The following is a 22,867-nucleotide window of genomic DNA, read 5'->3' on the forward strand; positions in this document are numbered from 1 at the left end:
AGGCTTCTTGCAAATCTAATGGCTTTTCTAGTAGGTTTCTGGTGACTGAAATACAATGTACATACAATACAGTATCCTTCCCGTAGAGGGAGAAAATTCTCTCATGTGGGCTCTACATCTCACTTCAACTTCTAGAAGATTGCTTCTATAAATATAGCCTGAAATAAGGGAATTTTCTAGAGGAACCCACCTCCATGGAGTTATAAGTAGAAAAAGTAAGTTCTCTGAATAAGTTATTTTTAAATATTTTTAGACTCTGCTTTTTTCTCCCATTCACTATCAATCCCAAAGGTTCTCCTGGGACGAGGCTCATTATCATTTGGTATTACTTCTTATAGCTATGAACATGCCCAAGATTTCAGTGGCTCAATACCCTGATCATGCCATTCTACTACTGGGGGAAAAGCACATTGGACAAGGTCAGCCTGAGATGTCAGTGGCTCAATACCCTGATCATGTCGTCCTGCAGGGGGAAAAGCACATTGGGTTAAGTCAGCCAGAGAAAACTTCATAAAGAAGATCTGGCTTTCAGGACCTGCTGCTGGGTGGCCCTCTTTCTTTCATTCCTAGGGACTATTGGGGGCACAGTCATCTACCCAGCAGCTTCGGTGACCCAGAGTTTCTTCTGCTTGGAATTGCATCATGTACCTTGATTTAGTACACTTTGTTTTGCCTAAGTATCACCTTGGGAAAGCTTGTCCTGACCCCCTTGTTCTCATTATAATGAATATTCTCCCAAGATGACTGAGCAAATGAGGTTTCCATTTGCTTTGTGTCATTTCTACACTTACCATGGTATCTAGATGATGACGATGGCGATGATGATGATGATGATAGCTAAACACACAAACACATACATGACTTTCTAGATTGAAATGTAAATTTTCTGAGAAAAAATATCCTGTCTTATGTATCTTTACATTCTGCTAACTAATATGGTTTGTAGCACATATTTGTCAATTGGTACCTTTAAAAAAAAAACAAAGAATAGAAATTTAGGCAAGGATTGAATGGGAAAGCAAATAAACAATGAATAAACAGAAGCAGAAAGTAGATTTCTGATTCAAGGAGTAACTTAGAGTTTCTATTGCTATGACAAAACGCCATGACCAAAAAGCAAGTTAACAAGGAAAGAGATTATTTGGTTTATACTTCCATATCACAGTTCATACTCAAAGAAATTCAGGACAGGAAATCAAACAGAGCAGGAATCTTGAGGTGGGGAAGTCATGGGGAAGTCGTGAAGGGGTACTATTTACTTGGATTGCTCCACATGGCTTGCTCAACCTGCTCTCATATAGACCCCAGGATCATGATGGCACTACCCATCATGGGCTGGGCTGACCCCGACCAGTCACTAATTTACAAAATGCTCTCTAACCTGACCCTCAACCTGATCTCATAGAGGTATTCTCTCAAAGGGGGTTTCCTCTTTTCAGATGGCAATAGTTTATATCAAGTTGATATAAGCCTAGCCAGCACATGGAGAGAGAAGGCAGGAAACATAGGGATGAGCATAAACACCGAAGGCATGATGGGAAAATAATAGCAATTATTCATCACCCTAGTAGTATGGTGAGGGCCCTTATGAGGACAAATAATCTCTAAAACAGCTACTTCTGCAGGCCTGAAGTAGGATCAGTTCTGTTTAATGACAGCACACAAAAAAGTAGATACAAAAAGAGGACTATACCCACCCAAAGCATGTGTGAATTAAGTCCTCTTACCTTCACCTAGTGTAAAGAGAACACTTCATATAACATCTGAGAACGTTCTCTTATAACCCATAGAAATGAGCATGGAAGTACAAGAATGAGGTCTAAAACACTAGATTTGGTAGAAAATCTTTCTCTAATAAGCTGACTTGTGCTCTTTTTAATCATGTCTAACCGTTCCTGGCCAGTCATCCTGGATTTCTTCTTGCAAAACATGAAGGATCAAGTAAACGTCTGGTGTTTTTATACCTACTGAGGTCTCAAATTCTTACCCTTATCTTCAACCATACAAATTATCTCAAACTATGACTGAAATTTGTACCACAACCCAGACGTTAACTGGATGGTTTAGGTTTGCTGGAACCCAAAGACTCTTCTTTCTCTAGCCCACCAGTTGGTGGTAACCACAGATGCTGGGTTTCCAAAAAAAAAAGAAAGAAAGAAAGAAAGAAAGAAAGAAAGAAAGAAAGAAAGAAAGAAAGAAAGAAAGAAAGAAAAAGAAAAAAGAATCAAATAGAAAAAAAAAAAAAACAGGAATTTGGAGGATTCATTTATCCAAAGGTATATTGTTTACCAGTCATTGCATTAGAGCATTAGACAATGAAAAATCACACACACACACACACACACACACACACACACACACACATTGTAGATTCGAGGAAAATCTAATAATAAAAAAATCTATCAAGCTGCAAATAAACCACTTTTCCTTTATGTGTATCTTAGCTACTTTTTTTTTCTTTTTCGAGACAGGGTTTCTCTGTGTAATAGTCCTACTTATCATGAAACTCTTGTAGATGAGGATGGCCTCAAACTCACAGAGCTTCACCTGCTTCTGCCTACGAAATGCTGTAATTAAAAGTGTCATCATGGTCTGGCTGTTTTAGCTACTTTTATAGCTACTTTCTCCTCTTGCTTTGGAAAATTACATGTAACTTTCTAGGTGTGAAGGGTACGCTAGTGTATCACTCAGAGTTTGCTAATGGTGATGAGAATCATTTGCTGGAATGGGTGCATTCTGCAGATCACACACTCACATACCAATTAATAACCAAAAACTTCGAGCTTCAGTCACTTAAGAAGCCTTCTGTGTCCAAGCCCTGTTCATTTACACTCGCTCAAGAAATTCCTAGCCAAATAAAATCACTTTAGTCTCTAGGACAACAAGAACTACATCGTTGGAGACTTTCATATTTCAACTATGTACACATCTTCCCCACTTCCACTCTGGTTATTTGCAGACAAATTAGATAAGACCCTTCCCCAAGATTAAGTGCTTTCCTAAAAGTGAATCTCAGTTGCTGCTAACCCGGATGTTTTTGTCAGTTACTAAAAGTAAGTCATGATACCAAAAACTCAGGCATCCCATTCACCAGATCACAAGCCAGTGCACACCCAGATTTCCTGGTTCTCAGCATTAATTCCATCCAGTACGTTAACGTCCATTCTCCTAAGACCCAGAGTCTTTGACAGTCACCAGTGATCAATAGCTCCTTCTTTGGGGGTGGGCCTTCATGAGTCCTTCCTCCATCCATGCTGGGGTCTTGACTGGTTTGATCTTCTGCAGGTTTTAGGCATAGACAATCATAATCACTCTAAGTTCAGGGGTGCAATGGCTCTGTTATGTGTGGAAAACACTTTCACAACAGTCTTGGGCAACCTATGGCTCTTATAGTCTTTCTACACCCCCTCCCTTTTCTGATGGATAATCTTTAAGTCTTGAAGTGAGAGATGTCCCATGTAGGGCTGAGCACTCCACCCACTCTTATTCATAAATTTAATGTCATATCTTTTCTGATTTTCTAAATCTCCAATGCCAAGCATCTCCTTTATTAATTATCCCTAACAATGATGTGACATATATCTTTAGTCTGTATTTCCTTTCTAACCAAGATTTTTGCTCCATGTAGGCTACCACTTTCTTAACTTTTTTTAAATCAACATCTCTAAACTCAAACTCATTCTTTCTTTTCACCACATCGTCAATGACCTTTATTCCAATACCTGAAACAATGCCCCTACCCAGAGAACTGCAGAGGGGGTCATATAGACGTCTCTGCACTTTACTTCTATACCCTATAACTCACGGAATCTCACATGCACTTCTACTGCCATTATCCTGATCCTAACCTACCATGATCTCTCAACTCACTGCTTCAGTACCCTACCTGCTCATTATCTGTGCAACCCCCTGTGGTTCTCTCATAACCCAAAGATGGTATTTTTGTTTGACTGCTTGTTAGTGATGCACATAAGATATTGCACACCCTACTTAAAGGTCTTCAATGACTGTTCATGATTCCTAGATTGCACAGACTTCAGAATTCTTACGAAGCCAACACTGTCGTCTCCCGGCCTATCTCTTGGTTCTATGTCCCACTCTTAACGGCTTTCCCCTCGTTCCTCAAATATATTGGGTTCCTATACCACCAATGCTGTTCTCTATACCCTAAATGATCCCTACACTTCTCACTCTTCTTAAAGAGGCCTTTCTGAATCCCCAACATAAAGTGAATAAATTCTCCCTGTAGAAATGCACTTTTCCCCAGGAGCATATATCATAACTTTAAAGGAACATTCAAGGTCTGGGGTCTACTGTAGGAAGATAGATCTATAGTATGAAAATAATTGCTGGTTTGACTCATAATTGTATTGATAGTTCAGCATACATACCAGAACAAAGCTGGCACTTAATAAATATCTGAGGGAAGATTAAATTTATAGCTCTCAAAGTTCCTCATCTACTTTCAATGTCTCATTCTGCTATCATTTAACCATTCCTTTCTGGAATAGAAAATACAATTAGCAGGGGGTAAAAGAGTAGGGCACAGTGACAGTGACAAGGGTGTTAGGCTATAGAGTAACAAAATCAACACACGTATAAGAATCATGATCATGGCAAGAATCTGATTATATACTGGATGATGACGGAGAAAGTGTGCCTTCCTCAGGGAAATAAGATATTCTGTAGGATGGGCCCTTCAAACTAATTGTTTCCTCCACTCCCACACCAACAACCTTGCTCTTCTTGTAACTCTCCTCATGCCCTGTCCCTTTTGAACTAACCCTTATCCACAAACCCAATCACTGTTTTTGTCTGCCAGTGCAGCACTAAAACTTTCTTCTTTCTGATCTAAACCTCACACTTACTTAGCCCACCAGTAATCCCATTTTTCCCCTACCATACTTTTCTTCCTCTTCTTTTCCAACACAGTAGGAAAGGCAGTCCATGGTCCCTTACCATACAGGTCTTCTTGGACATCACAAAACTGACTCTATAATTGAGAACCATGATCAGAACCCAGGAGACTTCTTTGATCATTGATGACTTCAAGATGGGAGGTGCTTGGCCTGTGTTTGGGAAAGTGTGGGAACACAACCATAGATACTATGCATGCCATATCAAGATTCATTGCATAAAGGGTGAAAAAGTTACGCTGATCTTTTGTAATAATTTTACATAACCAACAAAATGCTTAGGACAACAGATTGGTTTCCAATGAAGTCAAAAGTCCAATATATTATAGGATACATTTTGTAATTTATTTTATTTTTTTATTCTCTTTATTTTTTAACTGAGCTATACATTTTTCTCTGCTCCCTTCCCTACCTTGCCTCTCCCCTTCAACCCTCTCCCAAGGTCTCCATGCTCCGAATTTACTCAGAAGATCTTGTCTTTTTCTACTTCCCATGTAGATTAGATCCATGTATGTCTCTCTTAGGGTCCTCATTGTTGTCTAGGTTCCCTGGGATTGTGATTTCTGAGCTGTTTTTCTTTGCTTTTTTTGTCTTTGTGGCTGGCTTTATGTTGAGGTCTTTGATCAATTTGGACCTGAGTTTTGTGCATGCTGATATGCATATCATATCATATGATATGATATGATATAGATCTATATCATATAGATATATATGATATGATATGATATAGATATGATATGAAAATAGATATGGGTCTATTTTCATTCTTCTCCTAAGAGATAGTTTTGAAGTCTGATTTGTAAGGATTCCACTGTAGCTAAATCTGCTGCTCCAATAATGATCACATGATCTAGACCAGTATTTATGTCGACATCCAGTTTGAACTTCAGATCTAACACAGGAAGGCTTTTTTGAACAATGTTTTCAATGACTCCAGAGATACAGTATGCAAAACCCATATCCTAGACAGCAAGTGTGTTCCTGTCTTCACAATGGTCTGGCAACATCAAGACAGCTGCAAATCAGCCATAGATTTCTTTGCCGCTTTACAAAAAAGGCTCTTCTTAATGGATATAATCAACTCCCTTTAGACATGAACATGAATGGGCCCAGACAAGAGCATCTACAACACAAGAGTTCAGATAAATTTGGGAGGCTATGAGACATTCAGACAATTCCAAGAAATATATCAAGTACTTGTTTTGGATGGGTCCCAGTTCTTTTCAAAATTTTATGAACATACACCTTTAAAAAAACTTTTATTTTTTTCTTTTAAATCACAACCAAGAGTCCAAAAGCAATGTATTATTTCATCACAGAGTATGCAGAAAGATACCCCTCCTCATCTGGCAAAAATCAATTCAAGAATTATTTGATATTATTTTTTCTTGCAACGGGAACTAGAGAAGCAATGCCAGGCCCTTTGCAGCAATGTGAGACAAAACTTCTCTGGAGTTTGAAACACGCAGCTTGGTTTAGAATAAACTTCAGCTGACTATAAATGTATTCAGTTGCATCTGTTTATTTCTCCTTTGCCTGTGTCTCTGCTTCAAGAGACAACACACTGTTTATCATCTCAATGGTCATGGTTGATTGAAGGAGCTTCCCCTCTTGAGCGATGCTCACTTATGTGATTGAAGGAGCTTTCTCTCTTGAGAGCTGCTCACCTATGTGTGTCTCTTTGTCCAAATGGGTGCTTCAGAAAAGGCGGTCACCTTGACAGAAGGCAATTCTCCCTGCCTTCATACACCATCAGCATTGGAACATTCAAAGGAATAGGAAGGAGAACAAATGGGATCTGAAAGAGCTGAGTTGAGGTGTGAGATGTAATCATGTTATACCTGTCATGTCTAGATGAGGCTTCAAGGAGCGCTGCCCTATACAACTGATTAAGAACTTCGTAGAAGGATTCCATTTTGATTCCCAAAGTGTTATTGCTTAAAAGAATCAACTGTAAATACCAGCAACAAGTCTTCAAGCAGATTCTCCCATGAAACAGGAGACTGCTGGCATCCTGGGTGGGTTTATGACCTTCTACCATGGTCTACACTGTCATTCCAGGCACAATCAGCAATATGCCATGCATTAGCCTCCTGTAACCTAGTCATACGGCCGCAGACATTCTCTGTGGAGAGAACTGTCTGCTTTGCACCATCCTCTCCTCTGTGTCAATAGAGGAGTTCCTGAGTCACCCGTGATGGGTCTGGAAACTAGCTATGCCATTCTGCCTCCTTACCACCATCTCTGTCATCAACACCTCCGGAACTTATGATAAATATTGGCTTAATTTATCAGCTTTTCATGATACATTAATAATGCCTAATACTGTCCCAGGAGTAGGTAGAATCCCTAATCTATCTCTGACTTGAAACCTGGATGGATCTTGTAAGACTTACACTAAACTGAATGGAAAAAAAAGAGACAATTTTAAAGATTGTCTGGCAACATGAGGACAGGTGCAGATCAGTCGCCCATTTCTTCTTTTACATAGGAGGCTCTTCTCAATGAATATTTCTTACCTCCTTCAGACACAAGCATGAATAAACCCAGGAAAGAATTAGAACACAAGATTTGCAGAAATTCTAGGAAAGACATCAAGTGTTTGCTGGGTATGTGTGCAGCCTGGCTGCCACAGGTGAAGAGAAGAGAAAGAGAGACAGTGGGTATGATTAAAAGGGCATCATAAGGGATAGTTTTAAGGATGGATGAATTGTGTATATTGATTGTGGCAATAAAGAAATAGACATAATGAAAAGGCTAAGAACCTTGTAGCCAGACAAGTACATATTGCCACCTCCTCCATCCAAGAACAGGAGTGCACGGGAACCGGGCAGAATCTAAAACAGTCCACTGAATACACCAGTGCAATTTCCATTGCAACTTTACTTTTGTTAAGATACTATCTTGGGGAAATCAGATAAGAGATTAAGATATTAGTGTACTATTTTGCAATTTACTATGCATCTATAATGATTAAAAATTTAAGCAAAACTTGAAGATCAAAAAGGCCAGAGTGTTCATTTTATCTGGTTTCCAAAGTCTGTTCTGTTTGGAAAGCTCAATACTGTTTTGATGGATGAGCTTTGTTGCTGGCTTGACTGGATCTCGAATCAACTGAACATAACTTGCCAGACATTCCTGTGAAGGTTTTCTTGATCAGATTATCTGAAGTGGGCAGACTGGTGTGGGAGAATTATCTGTATTCTGTCAATCATGTATTTTAATAAAACACTGATTGGCCAGGCAGGAAGTATAGGCGGGAAAAGCAGACAGGAAGTAGAGGTGATGCAATGAGAACAGGAGAATTCTGGGAAGCAGGGAGGTTCCTCTGTCATTCCTGTGCAGACCACCGAAGAGAAAGCATGTAACCTGCCCAGCTGAAAAAGGTACTGAGCCGTGTGGCTAACATAGATAAGGATAACGGGGTAATATAAGTTATAAGAGTTAACAAGAAGCCTGACCTAAAGGGCCAATCAGCTTTATAACTTATAGAGTTCTCTGTGTGGTTGATTCTCTCTGGGACTTGCCGGCTGTGGGGTACCGGGCAGGAACAGATACCCCACCAAGCCGGCCCTCATGCTACAGGCAGACCCACCCTAAGTGTGGGTGACCTTTCTAGTGGGAGTCCAAAGAAGGAGGAGATGGGAAAGAGAACTTTGCTCTTCGCCTGACTGTCTTCACTCTTGCTGCAAGTGCATCTTTCCTATTGCTGTCTCTGCTGTTTCCTCCACTGATATCAAAACCAGCTCATTTAGGTTTCTGATGTATGCTGAAGACCAGCAGCTCTCATGGAAGCTTCCAATCCTTCAGTACCAGAGTTGGACTGCTTAGAAAAAATCCGTGCTAAGCCTTATGACTATGCAACCGTCTGAGTCTCAGCCTCTCAGTGTGAGGCAGCCATCGTTGAACCACCCACACCATAGAGTATATCAATTTAATAAACCTTCCATTAACATATTCATTATATTGGCTTTATTGCCCTAGAGAACTATGAAACACAGGAGTGTATTTTTATTCATCCAGGTCTTTTTCATCCGACATCACTTCGGCAACTTTTCTGGTTAAGTCCAGTTCCACCGATAACTCAGAAATGGTTTTGTCCTTTCCATGTGGGATGCTCTGCTATCCCAGAGCAACCTGACCATATCTGTCCTTTCTCATCCTCAAATCAGTTTCTTTACACACCTCTACCCAGTTAAATCTAGGAACTCCCCTAGTTCTTCTCTTCAGCACAATACATTCCAGTATCTAAGGATCACTCCACTCGCCAGCTCACCATTAGCACCTCCACAGCTCCAACACGCTTTAAACTTGATGCTGCTTCACTGACTACCTCCTTTCTCCTCAATGGAACTCTCTTACACTGACCACAGTAGGCCAAAATCATTCAGTTACAGTCACCATTCACAAAAAAAAGGCAAATACAACAAATCTTTATTATAAGACTAACTCCCAGAGGAGTCTGATACAAATAACTACTCTTTTTTTAAAATGTGGTTTGAACCGAAATAGAAGTGCATCACTTTATTTTCTCCCTTTCTTCACTCTAGCCTTTCCCAGCTTTCCTATCCTAAACTCCTCCATGTCCCAATAGCCTCTTTTTCATTATTGTATTACACACACACACATAAACCATGAACATACACGCACACACATGCACACAAATGCAGATAAATGAAACCTGCTGAGTTTGTTTTTGTTGGTAGCATGGATATGCTTTTCAAAGCTGACCCCTCCCTCTCCATTACATAACCAACAAGGGGTCTCATCCATGAAAGAGGTTGCTTCTCCTTTTCCAAGCAGCTAGCAGTTGCCTGTGGTTCTTTGTCTAGGGTTAAAACCTGACAAATTTTCACCGTCCCATGTTAATGTGCCCATTGTTCCACAGTAAGCATGTATTTCTTTTATCCCTTTTATTAAACATCAGTTTTTTCTCATATAATATAATTGGAGTACAGTTCCCCTCTTTCTATTTCTCCCCATTTCTCACCACCTCTCTCCTATCCAGATCCACTCCCATTCTGTCTCTCGGTAGCAAAGAACAGGCATCAAAGAGATAACCATAAGATACAATAAAATAAAATATAATAAGATAGAACAAAAACTATTATATTGATATTGGACAATTCATCCAAAAGTAAAATATAAGAGCCTTAAGAGTAGGCACAAGAGTCAGAGACCCTCTCATTCACACATTCAGGAGGTCCATAAGAGTACAAAACTGAAAGTTAAGACATATATACAGGAACCCTGGTGCAGAGCCATGCAGGCCCTGTGAAATGCATGAGATTTGATGACATCTCTCATATTGTGAATACTAAAATATAAATATGTAAATTAAAGCATCTTGGCATCTTTAAACAGCTTTTTTAGTTTCAGCACTTTGAAAGAAAAATACACACATACGTTATTAAAGGGCCACTTAAATTATCCTCTTGTCCACTGCAAAGTCAAGAGAATGTGATAAGAATGTGACTGCTTGCTGACTGCACCTTTTTAATTGTCCTTTCCCCCCACTTATTTCTGTGTGGGGTGAGAGGGCATCAAAGGACAACTTGTAAGCATCAGTTCTCTCTTTCCACCACAGGGCTTCCAGACATAAAACTCAGGTTGTCAGGCTCGGAGGAAGGAGGAAGGTAGCTTTATCTACCGGGTTACTGTGCCAGCTCACGCCTCTTCTAATCCTCAAATCTTTCAGGATCCTTTCCTGGCTGTAACGATTAATTCTGTCTGTCAGTTTGCCAGGACTTAGAATCACATTAGAGACAAGCCCCCAGAGCTGTCTGTGGGGATGAAGTCTCCGGAGTGTTTAATGAGATGGGAGGACTCATCCCGAATGTAGGAGGTGGAATTCAATGGACTGTGGTGAAGTGCTGAAGAGAAAGAAGACAATGAATGCAATGCCAACAGCTGGGCCTCCTGACTGTGGAAATAATGTGACTGGCTGCCTCACAGGATGCCACTGTACCTTCCCAAACATGATGGACTGTGCCTCCAAACCCAAATAAACTCCACCTCAACTAACTTTTGGCAGGTTTCTTTTTTCTTTTTTTAACTTATTAAAAAAAGAAACAACACATTTTTTTATTTTACATGCCAAATCCCATTTTCATTTTCTCCTCTTCTTCCGTTCCCTCCACCTTCCATCCCCATCCCACCCCCTATCCACTCCTCACAGAGGATAAGGCTTCCCATGGGGAGTCAGCAAAGTCTAGCACATTGATTGCTTTGAGGCAGGACCAAGGCCCTCCCCACTATAACTAGGCTGAGCAAGGTATCCCTCTAGAGAGAATAGGTTTCAAAAAATCAGAACAAACAGTAGGGATAATTCCTGGTGTCACTGCCAGTGGCCCCACAGTCAGCCCCAGCCATACAACTGTCACCCACATTTATAGGGCCTAGTTTGGTCCTATGCTGGTTCCCTTGCTGTCAGGCTAGAGTTGGTAGGCTTCTTTATTAAAGCAATAGAAAAGTAACCAGTATAGCATCTTACAGATCCTCATACTACTTCATGCGGATCTTGTTCTTGGAATACACAAAACCACTTAACAGCTTTGAAATTTCAATGGCTGAGGTGAATTCAAAAATGGCTTTCATGTACTAAAGAAACTGAACATTACATATCCAATAGCTAGAATATTTGAGGGGAGCCTCCAAATTTTGAACATTTAACTCTATGTGTAAACATGAAAGAACACAATATAATTCAGAAACAAACATACATGAGATACCATCTGGAACCACTCAAGTTCCTATGTCAGTCCAGTGACGGAAAACATCCGAGGAGTTCTATATCTGATTAAGAGAGCTAATTATTTACTCCTTTAATAAATTTATTGCCCAATTAAATTTCAGCTGTTGTAATCATGAGCAACAAGCAAGGAAAGTTGATGACCGTATCAGGCATCATACGTCAAAGCCATCCACTGTTTTTTCTCTTCATGCGTAATATAATTTCAACTCAGGATCTAGCTTCAGTGATAAGCAAGGTTCATAGGAGGTATTTTAAAAAAACATCGGAGCAGAGGTTATAACTCAGAGAAAGAATGCTTTCCTAGCCTGTGTAGAGACCTGAATTCCATTGATGGTGCTTACCACACGCTCTGGTACCACTACAAAAAAATAAAATAAGGAAAGAAATGAAAATTTTTAAACAATTCTCTTTTTGCATAAGAATACTCAAGCCAAACCTGGAAGTTTTCTACATAAACCACAGTGTTCCTAGTTTTAAGTACATTCATTTAACATCAGCAGAATAAGAATGTAAGGGTGGTCTAGCAGACATTTATGGCATCAGGTTGAAAAAATTTATTATATCTGCTAGCCAACTGTACCATTTCACTAATGCTTGCCTGCCGTCATGGAAAATTACTGGGGCATGTTTAATGTGTGTGTCAGAGAGTCCGTCCTCCTCAGACTGTTGAATGGTTGAGCGTGTATGTGCGAGAGACACCTTCTGCATCCTCCAGAGCAGAAAGGTTTGTTAATGCTGTCACAGCGAGAAGCAAGAAGGTAACCGCAGAGAAAGAGAACTTAGATGAAAATGATGGCTGGTTGATGAGAACATATAAACAATTCACCACCACACACAAAGATGTAAAATTCATATTCACGGGCAGGAGGGGATGTCATGAAAGGACCAAAGGACTGTGTAATAAAAAGAGACACAAACAAGTATTCCTATTATTGAGCAAGGTTTACATTTAGAACTCAAACACAAGAAGAAAGAGAAGCAAGGATCAAAGCTGGGATTAAGGCAGCACTGAAGGACTGCAGACATATTTACTGAGGGTTACATCTCTGTCTAGTTCCCTAAGGAATGAAGATGATCACAGTGATGTCTCTTTCTCTATCCTCGCATTCTTTCTCTCTCCCAAAGAAGTGGAAACATGGAATATCTCTTGATTTGGTCAGTACGGACCAAAAAAAGGTCAGTAGCTAGACTAGTGTTTTTCAACAGAATGTGACTTTTGCACAGGTAGTCATTGCCCCCTTCCGCTTTCTAGTCAACTGATAGCTGTAGTTGGATGGCATGCTTCCGCTCCTTCAACCACTACAGCCTGTATGATCTAAACCCTCTTTTTTTGGAGGGAAGGGACATAAAGACCGGATCAATCATATCTAAGCATTGCATTATTCAATGAGTTACATAACATTAGAAATTACTAATTTCTAGTTTGTACTACCTGCAGATATCAGAAGATTTCTATCTGTATGTGAATAGAATGTACTTTTAGTACATTACTTTAAAGGTGAGGAGAGAAACAGTCTAAGTATTTGCTGGAAAAGCAATCTCTGTACTGGATCTGTGGAATGGAAAACTGACTCCTAGATGTAAAGACTATATACCCAGGGTCACTGCAGACAGCTCATGTGGTGGTTCATCCACAAAAGAAAAAGAAATAATAATACTTACCTCAAAAGCTGACGTCAAGGTGTGCAATAAGGTAACCAACTTTAAGTGGTTAATTTCTCTAGGGTCTTCATATTTTTGGTCTTTTTTTTCAAGACAGAGTTTTTGTGTGAAGCCTTGGCTGTCCTGGAACTTGCTCTGTAAACAAGGCTGGCCTCAAACTCAGAGGCTGAGTGGGTGGATATGGAGGAGAAAAGTGATAGGGGTAAGAGGTACTCTTTTAACTGGTTTTCTTGACATACAAGGAAGATGCTGATTTTCAAATGCAATAAGGTAAGCAATGGTTAAGAATATGAGAAGGCAAGTTTGGTGGTATAGGCCTAGGTAGAGGCATACAGATTTCTGGGAGTTGGAGAACAACCTGGTCTCCATTCATAGCAAGCTCTAGGATAGCCAGGGATACAAAGGAATCCCTGTCTCAGAAAACAAAACAAAGAAAGAAAATTATAGGCAAGAATCTAAGGAACTCAAGTGTATCTCTCTTAGGCTAACAGGTTTTGCACCACGCTCTTAGATTCTGCTTTCTGGGACACTAACAATGAAGCCATAGACCGTTTTCTAAAGTAACAAGCAACGCTCAACTTCTAGTTAAGATGGTGGTTTGGAAAGCTGATCTGACTTTCCATGAAAGAAAACGGAGATACTTCTGCAATAGACTGTGTCTAGAAATGAAGACGATAAGACAGATGGGGGCCTCAGCAGGAAAGGGTGCTATAGAAATGAGAATCTGAGCCCATGCAAGCTCCAAGAAATCAGCGCAGAAAACTGAAGGGATGTCCTGTTCATCACATATACTAGACAGCACTGGGCTCAAGGACAGGCCAAACTGGAGTGCTGAGCTCCTAGGTAAGGAACGCCCCTTTCTCATAAACAGGAATCATGCAAACATACTGGCTACAGACTAATGATTCCCACCAGCCCCTTTCCCACTTGGGTCGTGCTAGAGCCAAAGGGGTCTGAGCAGGCACCTTTCAACTCAGAGCAGATGTGTCAGGAATTCACTCCATAAGTTAGCGCTGCCATTAACATTCTTTTGCAGTGGGCAGTAGTCAATGTAGAGACTTGTAACTGACCAAAGTACCAAGATTGTTTATAGGTTCGGTCCTAAATGGAACATTTATATCAATCCCTCCCTGACCAAATCCCAGGAAATGACTTGGAAGATGGAGTGGAAAGAGCCAGAGTGTGGTGAAGTATGCTACGAAATGTGATCTTCTGAGCCGTGACATGGCTATTGCACCCATGAACTCACAGAAGCCTCAGTTACCTGTATAAAACCTCCAGGAGACCAAGCCACTGAGCAGTCCAGCATGGGTGAATACAGTTCCTGAGACCCCACCCCTAGTCAAGGGGATACTGGCAATTCATGGCTGCCAAGGGCTTCTGGGATCATTTTTCTTCACAGGTATGGCTGTGAGGAGGTTGCCTGTGCTCTGGTGAGTGAACCACACCCACTGCTATGAAGGTACCACTGACTGGACTCCGAGAAGGAGAGAGAGAGTGAGGAGAATGTGGAGAGCAAGAGTGTGCACTAAAGTAGCAGGGTGTGTAATTGGGGAATGGCAAGGTAGGTCTGACTTGGATTTCACTAATATATGTTATGTATATATTTGATATTTCAAGTAATAAAAGTAAATTTTTTAAATAAAAAGCTCTCAAATTAGTTTTGTGGATCATGTGATTGGTGTCACACTATTATTCAAATTATGATTATGGAAAGCTTACTTTACAGACAGGACATGTGTACGTACACACATTCATGTCTAAGTATGTACGTGCAGTGGAAGTGAGAACTTGACACTGAATGTCATCCTTGATTGTTTTCCACCTTAGTTTTTGAGACAGTTTCTCCCCAAGCCTAGAGTTTGCTAAACTGACCGGCTGGCCAATGAGTTCCAGGAATCCTCTTGTTTCTGCCTCCCCTGGCCTGGGTTATGGCCTTGCACGGCTATGGACCAACTTTAATATGGGTGCTGCCCATGCAAACTCAAGTCCTCAGGCTTATGTGGGAAGCACTTACTGACTGAGCCATCTCCTCAGCTCCTAAGCCTGGTATTCAAAAACAAATAACATCCAAAGGAATTCGTTCAGGCTGGTATGTTAAACACATACCATAAATGCTCATGGATCTCCACTTGGTGAATGGTTTTGTTGCATTTACTGCACATCAAGCACAGATAATACTAAGGGGGAGAAAAATTCATGAGCCTGGAGAAGCTGAGGGTGACTATGACCAAGAGAATATGAGCACAGTAAGGAGACCGGACAAGTGGCTAACAGCAAGCAGTAAAGAATGAGAAGGAGAAGCCACGATGTAAGCCCATAAGACATCTGATGCAAGGAACAAGGTCGCCAGGAAAACAGGATGGAAAGGGAACAAAAGGTCTGATGGTCTTTCCTGGGGCGGGGTGCGTGTGTATGTGTGTGTGTGTATGTGTGTAAAAACATCAGGAAGTGCTCTGCTCACTGCTGCTCTGGTGTGAGTCAAAGACACCTGGAGGAACTGAGCACAGTCAGGTGGTTGGAGGACACAAAGCTGAAAGATGGTGAAGTAGCCAGAACTATATAGAGCTAAAATCAAACATAAGAACACAGCCAAAACTCAAACCAGCCAGCTTGTCTACCACAAACCTTGAAAGAGAACTGCAGGGCAGTGAATAGCGGCTGTATGGGATGCTTAGTGTTCTCAGTAAAGGAGCCTTTGGGAAACCAATTATCCAGCTTCAACAGTAAGAGAAGGGGGAAAGCAGGTATGAGCAACCAACATTCTCCAGTTACTACTGCAGCAAATGCTAATCGGCTTAACTCATTTTCTAGGAATTCATGCTACACAGTCGGTCATTCACAAATGGGCACAGTAATTTTAGGATCTGGAATTTTGGTTTGTTTGTTTGTTTGTTTGTTTTAATTAAGCCTATGGAACCAATCTGTGGATGATTCAACATCTACAGCTTTTTGTTTTTAATTCTGAAATTTACCTTCAACATATTTGCAGGTAAAAGTGGACATGCTTTACAGGGATTCCGCGAACCGACTCAATGGGACAGCGAAATGCAAGAGGCAAGGAGCTTTAAAACAGTGACATTGTGAAAGGCAGTACATATCTGTTTGAAGAACCTGACGGCTAAATGTTGCTTAAAACAAGAATCAATTAAATTCCTCTAGGAAGCAAGAGGAACACAGATGGTTAATCCAATTCATTTCCACTAATGCAACACGGTATATGCTTTTCAGGATGCTGTATCATGTGACACACTGCAGCCTTCTTCCAGATTAGCGTTTGCTGGTATGTCAAGTACCACCCTAAGTGAAGATTACTAAAACTATAAAGTATGCCTGTGAAATTCAATCCTGAGAAGTGTAAATTTAGACTTCTCATTCTTTCTGCCCTACCTGCCTTCCCCTCCTTTAAATTGGATTAGAGCTGGTTAATTACACAGGGGTGTAGGATTTTCCCCCTCCCTATCTTTACTCACATTTTTCTTCATTTGAACTTCTAATAGGATTGACTTCCAAGGCCTAGCTTCATTTTAATACTCTTTTTACAAACAACTTGGGATGCTTTTGTCCCTTTTTCTCAATATGAAATAAAACGAAAAGCAAAAAATAAAAAAATATCAGCTCACACTTGTCCATGGATAGTTAAGATGCCTTTAGATGTAATGTTAATCTCTCAATACACTAAAGAAAAGAAAGAAAAATGCACCTCAATAACTCACCCTCTCACTACCCCAGAATCTCTTTCTATTCACCCCATAAACTCCCTATGCCATAATATGAGTATATTTTAAGAATCAGAAGCAGTATATTTAACTAACTATACACTGCAGAGACTTGGCTCTATGAACTTAATGATAGTCAATAACCCTAAACAAACTATAAAGGTTTTTGTTTTTAAAACCTCATTACAGTGGACTGCATATAGTAACTATGTGGTTTTCACGAAGTCTTTATTCCTTGATAAACAGGAATCGGGCCCTCAGGATTGTGGTTTTTGAAATTAGGGTGTGTTTAGATTTGGAGACTGCCCAAAATTCATTCACATCTAGAAGGGAAAGCTCACTGCCAAACATATGCAATCAGAGAGAGAGGGGAAAAAAAGATTACATTCTAAATAAGGTTTGTATAACAAATACTTCCATCTGTTTCAGGGAGATCAAATACAACTACTTTAAAACAGTCCATTGGCATTTAAGCATCTGGCAAAAAGAAAGTGTATTTATGAGAAGGCATTCACATTAGCTGTATACTTTGTCCCCAAGGGTAAGTAGTGGAATGCCATGAAAGATTACCTCTCGTAAATTTGTAAAAAATGCAATTAAAACATTTTTTTCTAGATAAAGTTTGCATGCCCCCTCAAATATCCTTATTTGTAAGGTAAAATTCAGCCTATTCAGAGATCATACACAAAAAAAAGACCTACTCAGGTAGCTTTATTTAAATTATTATAAATATGTCAATACAATAAAGTTTTAAAAATTTCCATAGAAAATCTATGCCAAAACTAAGTATATGCATGCTGAATCCCTTTAGACACCCTTTATAGAAATAATGTCACATGGAGTCACAAACAACATACGACTTACATGCCAGGTAAGACTATGTGTCTACAATCCCGGGTCTTTTCTGTTATCTCTGCCCCTTTACTGCTGTTCATCCTTCAATTTACTTCCTGGAACCTACGCCAAGATAAAAGAGTAAGGGAGTACTTGGCATTTCCTTCTTTACAGAGAAGGTTTAGCCAGTAGGAGGCACTAGAGGAGCTACATCAGAAAAAGGGTTCATCTTTCCACTGAAAAGCAGCCTTTTCTGCCTGCTGTTGCAGTACTGACCAACAGCAGAGGCAGCAGAGGACAGCTGAGGGCAATTTAGCTCTTATCCTATTAGCAGCTACCCATCTCCCAACCCTCCTCTATGGCATCCAGCCACTTACATGTTCCTAGATCAAACTGGCATAGCTTATAGGAGCTGGTACTTATGACAGACAGACAGACAGACAGACAGGGAAGGAAGGAGGGAGAGAAGAAGGGAGGGAGGAAGAGAGGAAGGGAGAGAGAAAGGAAGGGAGGGAGGGAGAGAGGGAAGGAGGAAGGGAGGAAGAGAGGAAGGGAGAGAGAAAGGAAGGGAGGGAGGGAGAGAGGGAAGGAGGAAGGGAGGAAGAGAGGAAGGGAGAGAGAAAGGAAGGGAGGGAGGGAGAGAGGGAAGGAAGGAAGGAAGGAAGGACGGACGGACGGACGGACGGAAGGCAGGCAGGCAGGCAGGCAGGCAGGCTCGGTGCTCCAAACATCAGTGCTCTGTGGTTTGATAATGGCGTCTTAGTGTTGATCATACAGGTGGATAGACAGGGAAGCCATCATTACACCTCACTTGAAGAATCTCCTCCCTGACTGGCTGATAAAAATCCCAAGTGTTCAAAGGGTCAGAGTTTGTTTCCATAACCCCGTTTTTCTTCTTACCTTTTGGGAACGAGCTTTAAAGAACAAGTACAGACTTGGGGTTAGATTAGAAAGTGACCTCACATTCCCATAACAAGAATGTGAGTTCGGGAAAAAAAAGCTTAAATTTATACCACAATCTAATTATCAGCCCCAGGACAACTCACCTTAGTCAGAGTAAACAACAGCAACAACAAAGCAGTGAGTCCCAGAGAATGAGCTGCATCACCACATTATCAGATTCTAAATAAAATTAATCAAATTTTCAATACACTGAAGCCTATTGAAAAAGAGACGTCATGAGATAATGTGTATGAAGTGAATTTTTATACAAAGAAAGAGATGGAAATAGCAAGAAAAATAATGGGCAGCCAAAATGACAGCATCAATAAAAAGACAGAAAAATCAATCAATCAATCAATCAATAAGGAATGAAAATGAAAGTCTGGAGCTGAAAAGTATAAAGGTATAGTGACATAGAGGAGCCTTCTGCTAGGCTTACACAAATGCAGAGAGGCTTGAGTAGGCAGAAGAAAGACCCACAAACTTGGGCTTAGGACGAGAGAAGATAACAGGTTTGAGGAACAGAAAAAAGACTGAAGAACGTCAAACGTCGTAAGGGCCCTAAGGAAACTGTGGGACACAAAGAACACTCAACACTTGAACCCAGGAAGAAAGGAACAGAGAACGGAAATGAACAACTAATGGCTGAAGCTTTGACAAATTTGATGAACACTTAGAATATAAACATCCAAGAAGTTCAACTCCATGTAAGGTTATAGTAACAGTAACATTTTCAGAGACAAGAGAGGACACGGCCTCAAAGCTAACTACTTTGAGCTGTCCGCCTACTCTCTCCATCCTATAATCAATCTATGCCACATGCCTGCCTGACATCCCCTTAGTCTATAACAGGAGAGACAGCTACTAGGGACAGGATGATGCTGGACTGTCTTCAGGGACACTCTGGACATTGATTCACATCTCCAGATCACTTGAGAAAATCACTTTAAGCAATGATGAGATTTTCTTTCCTTTATTCTCCCCCTTTTTAAAGTGACATCCTCATGCCTAACAAACTTCTTTAAAAACTCAATCCCATATCTGTTCTTTTCTCGGGCTGTAGGCTGGTTCAGTTTTTTGAAAAATCAATACAGACCTACTTGTCCTCAAATCCATTTCTTTCATATATATTTTTCTAATATGCATACATATATAAAACCTGAAAGTTTGTACTTTGTCTCAATACCACATTTATTGGTTATTTATTTGTATTTGGGACAAAAGAAAGAAAATGTTTATTTGGACTTTGTGTAGAGTTCATCGTGATGGGGAAGTCAAGGCAGTAGAAGCTTGAGGTGATGGTTACATTGGATCCAAAGTCAGGGTTGAATGTTGGTGCTCAGATCATTTCCTCCTTTTTAGGATGGGTCATCTCACCTCGGGCAATCTAATAGAAGAACTCCCATAAATACACACCCAGAAGTTGTTGCCACGGTGACCCTAAGTCTAAGCAAGTTGATTATCAAGATTCTTCAACCTTTCATGAGACTGGGTATCATGGTACATTGATACAACAGAGATCTACACCAAGACATATTCTAACCAAGCTTTGGCACAGATAATCTCTCCAGTGAGAAAGAGAAGCAACACCTAACAAAGACCCATATTCATTGGCATATTTCACACCATATAACTGAGAGGTTAGGAGGCAGTGGACCGATCCACTTACCACATAATAAACACTTATTAATCAGTCAAGAATTTTATGTACTATAGGGCCCTGTCTTCCCTGCTCCTCGAGGCCAAAGCACAGGATACAAGAAATGTTTATGCTAGCCAGCCTAGCTTTCTCTGCTCCATTCTGGCAGCCAGAAGGGATTAGCATAGAGTCTTGAATCATCTTTGGTATGGTAATTTCACCTGCTAAGGAGGATTCCCACAGACACCTAAATATTCTCTAAACTGACTTGTCTCTAAACTCTTGCTAGCACTCCCCTGCCTGTGGAGGAATCTCTCAGGGTGCCAAGCTGATCCCTGCTTTCTCACACTTGTCTGGGAGGGGGTTTGCTCTTCTGAGGAAGGGGTATTTAACCTGGCAAATTCTGAATAAAACTTGGCATTTAGCTTTGGGCAAATGACCCAGACCTTTTTCTCTGTGTTTGTGTCTCTGTTTAACCCCTAGAACCTTACTCCAAGCTCGTGGCGAGATACGGGAAAGCGCGTTCCGTATCGGGAAGAGGGAAGCGCAGATTCGGGTAGAACCCCCTACAATGTACAGCAAAACTGTCCCTCCAAAATGAAAAAGAAGATATTGTCAGATAAAAGCTATGGGAATTCACTAGTAGGAAACTCCCCTGTAAAAATGTTCAATTCAAAGAGAGTGAGACAGGAGGAGACAGAGGAGTAGCAGACATGGAAACTATGAAAAAATAAAGATGTGACAAGCATGAGCACCTCAGCCATGTCAACTCCATAACCAGCTTTTCTCAGATGGATACAGCCAAGCAAAGACTCTTTGTGACCATAAAATATCAGGTCCCCAAAGATCACGTGAGGGTGGATGGCACAGCTATAGCACACAAACGTCTCAGTGACTTTCCAGGAATGGCAAGGAAAATATTTTCCCCCTTTCACTTGTTTTTCTGGTTTTCTCAAGTCATAGAAAAAATAACAAGAGCAAACACATTGCTTCATATGGAAAATATTATTCCACATTAGTTGCATAATGATAATATGATCTTGGTTTTATGTTCACTGTATTTATATTTAGATTCACATACAGCAAAGGGAAGCATGAAGGGGGGAGGCTTTTCTCATGTGAAACAAATTGTTCTAAAGTTTAATAGCTTGAAACTGTATTTTAAAATTCTCTTAATTCTTCTGGTCTAGGTCAATTTGTCTTGGAGTTGCATTCAGATAGTAGACACGTATGAGTGGATCCATGTGCTGAACCTATAAACGTGTTTGGTGGTTGGCAGTCTGCTAAGAATGCAGCATGAAGGGCAGAATTCCTGGATTGCACGTTCAGTGGATCCTTGGTTCTAGGAGATTGTGCCAAATTGTTTTCATGGGGATTGTACCATCGGATACATAAAACGAACTTTCTTTTGACTCCACAGTTGTTTTTCTTAGTTTTGAAAAGCCATCATACTCTTTGATTGGAGGGTTAAGAAAACTTATCTCATTGATGTCTTATTTTATTATGCCTGTTGACTATTAAGAATACAAACTTTTTCAAATGTTTATTAGACAGACACGTTTATTTCTCTTTGAACTGTCTCTATATTGTCTACCAAATTCCCTTTGGAGATGTTTCAAAAATGTAAACATTTTTATATGTTCCAGCTCCTAACCTTTTTTTCTTTCCCTATTATGAAGACAAGAATCTCACTATGAAGCATTAGAAATATTTTGATGGACCATTGTGTTATTTTTTAAAAGTATCTATGTGCCAATTTTATTTGCTTAACCATAAATTACTAAATTTGAAGTAAAAATTATTAAACTTGATAAACATTTGATTGTTAAAATTTGAATTTTTCCCACCCACCCCCATCTGGGGAGGAGGTTGGTCTTACCTCAACTTCATATACAATGTTTTGTTCAAGTACATGGGAAGCCTGCTCCATTCTGAATGGAGAAGGAGGAGGAGTGGATGGGGAGGGGGTAGACGGGAGTCAGGGGTCAGAAATGGGAGGAGTGGAAGGAAGGGAAACTATGGTCTGTATGCAAAATAAGTGAAAAATGTTAATTAAATAAAAATTTAAAAAGCATTAATTTTTGAGAAAAATAAAAATGATAAAAAGTAAAATGATAAAATAGAAGTTACCCCATTTCATGGATGGGTTGAACAGATAAAGACAAATGAGAAAAGAAAGGGCCAGTGAATTATCCAGTATGGTGAACAGAAAGATAACACACTGAAAACCAAAGGATGAACTGAATCTTAGGACTTGTAGAAGTTATCTCAGATGTAGCATGTGAAACTTAGAAACCTAAAGGAGAGGAAGAAAAAAATAGTGTAGAAAATAACAGTTGCAGTTTTAAGACTAAAGAGTGAAAACTATAAAACATGAAGTACACAGAATCACAGAATCAGG

The 22,867-nt window shown here is 40.2% G+C and overlaps 1 protein-coding gene across 2 annotated transcripts in view; it reads right to left on the reverse strand.

Moving 5' to 3' along the window:
• Fmn2 (formin 2) overlaps positions 1–22,867 on the reverse strand; it is a 279,413-nt gene that overhangs the window by 121,145 nt on the left and 135,401 nt on the right. The gene's annotated exons all lie outside the window — the stretch shown is intronic.

Source organism: Myodes glareolus, chromosome 5 (genome assembly GCF_982192425.1).
Source record: "Myodes glareolus chromosome 5, mMyoGla1.1, whole genome shotgun sequence".
NCBI classification, from domain to species: domain Eukaryota; kingdom Metazoa; phylum Chordata; class Mammalia; order Rodentia; family Cricetidae; genus Myodes; species Myodes glareolus.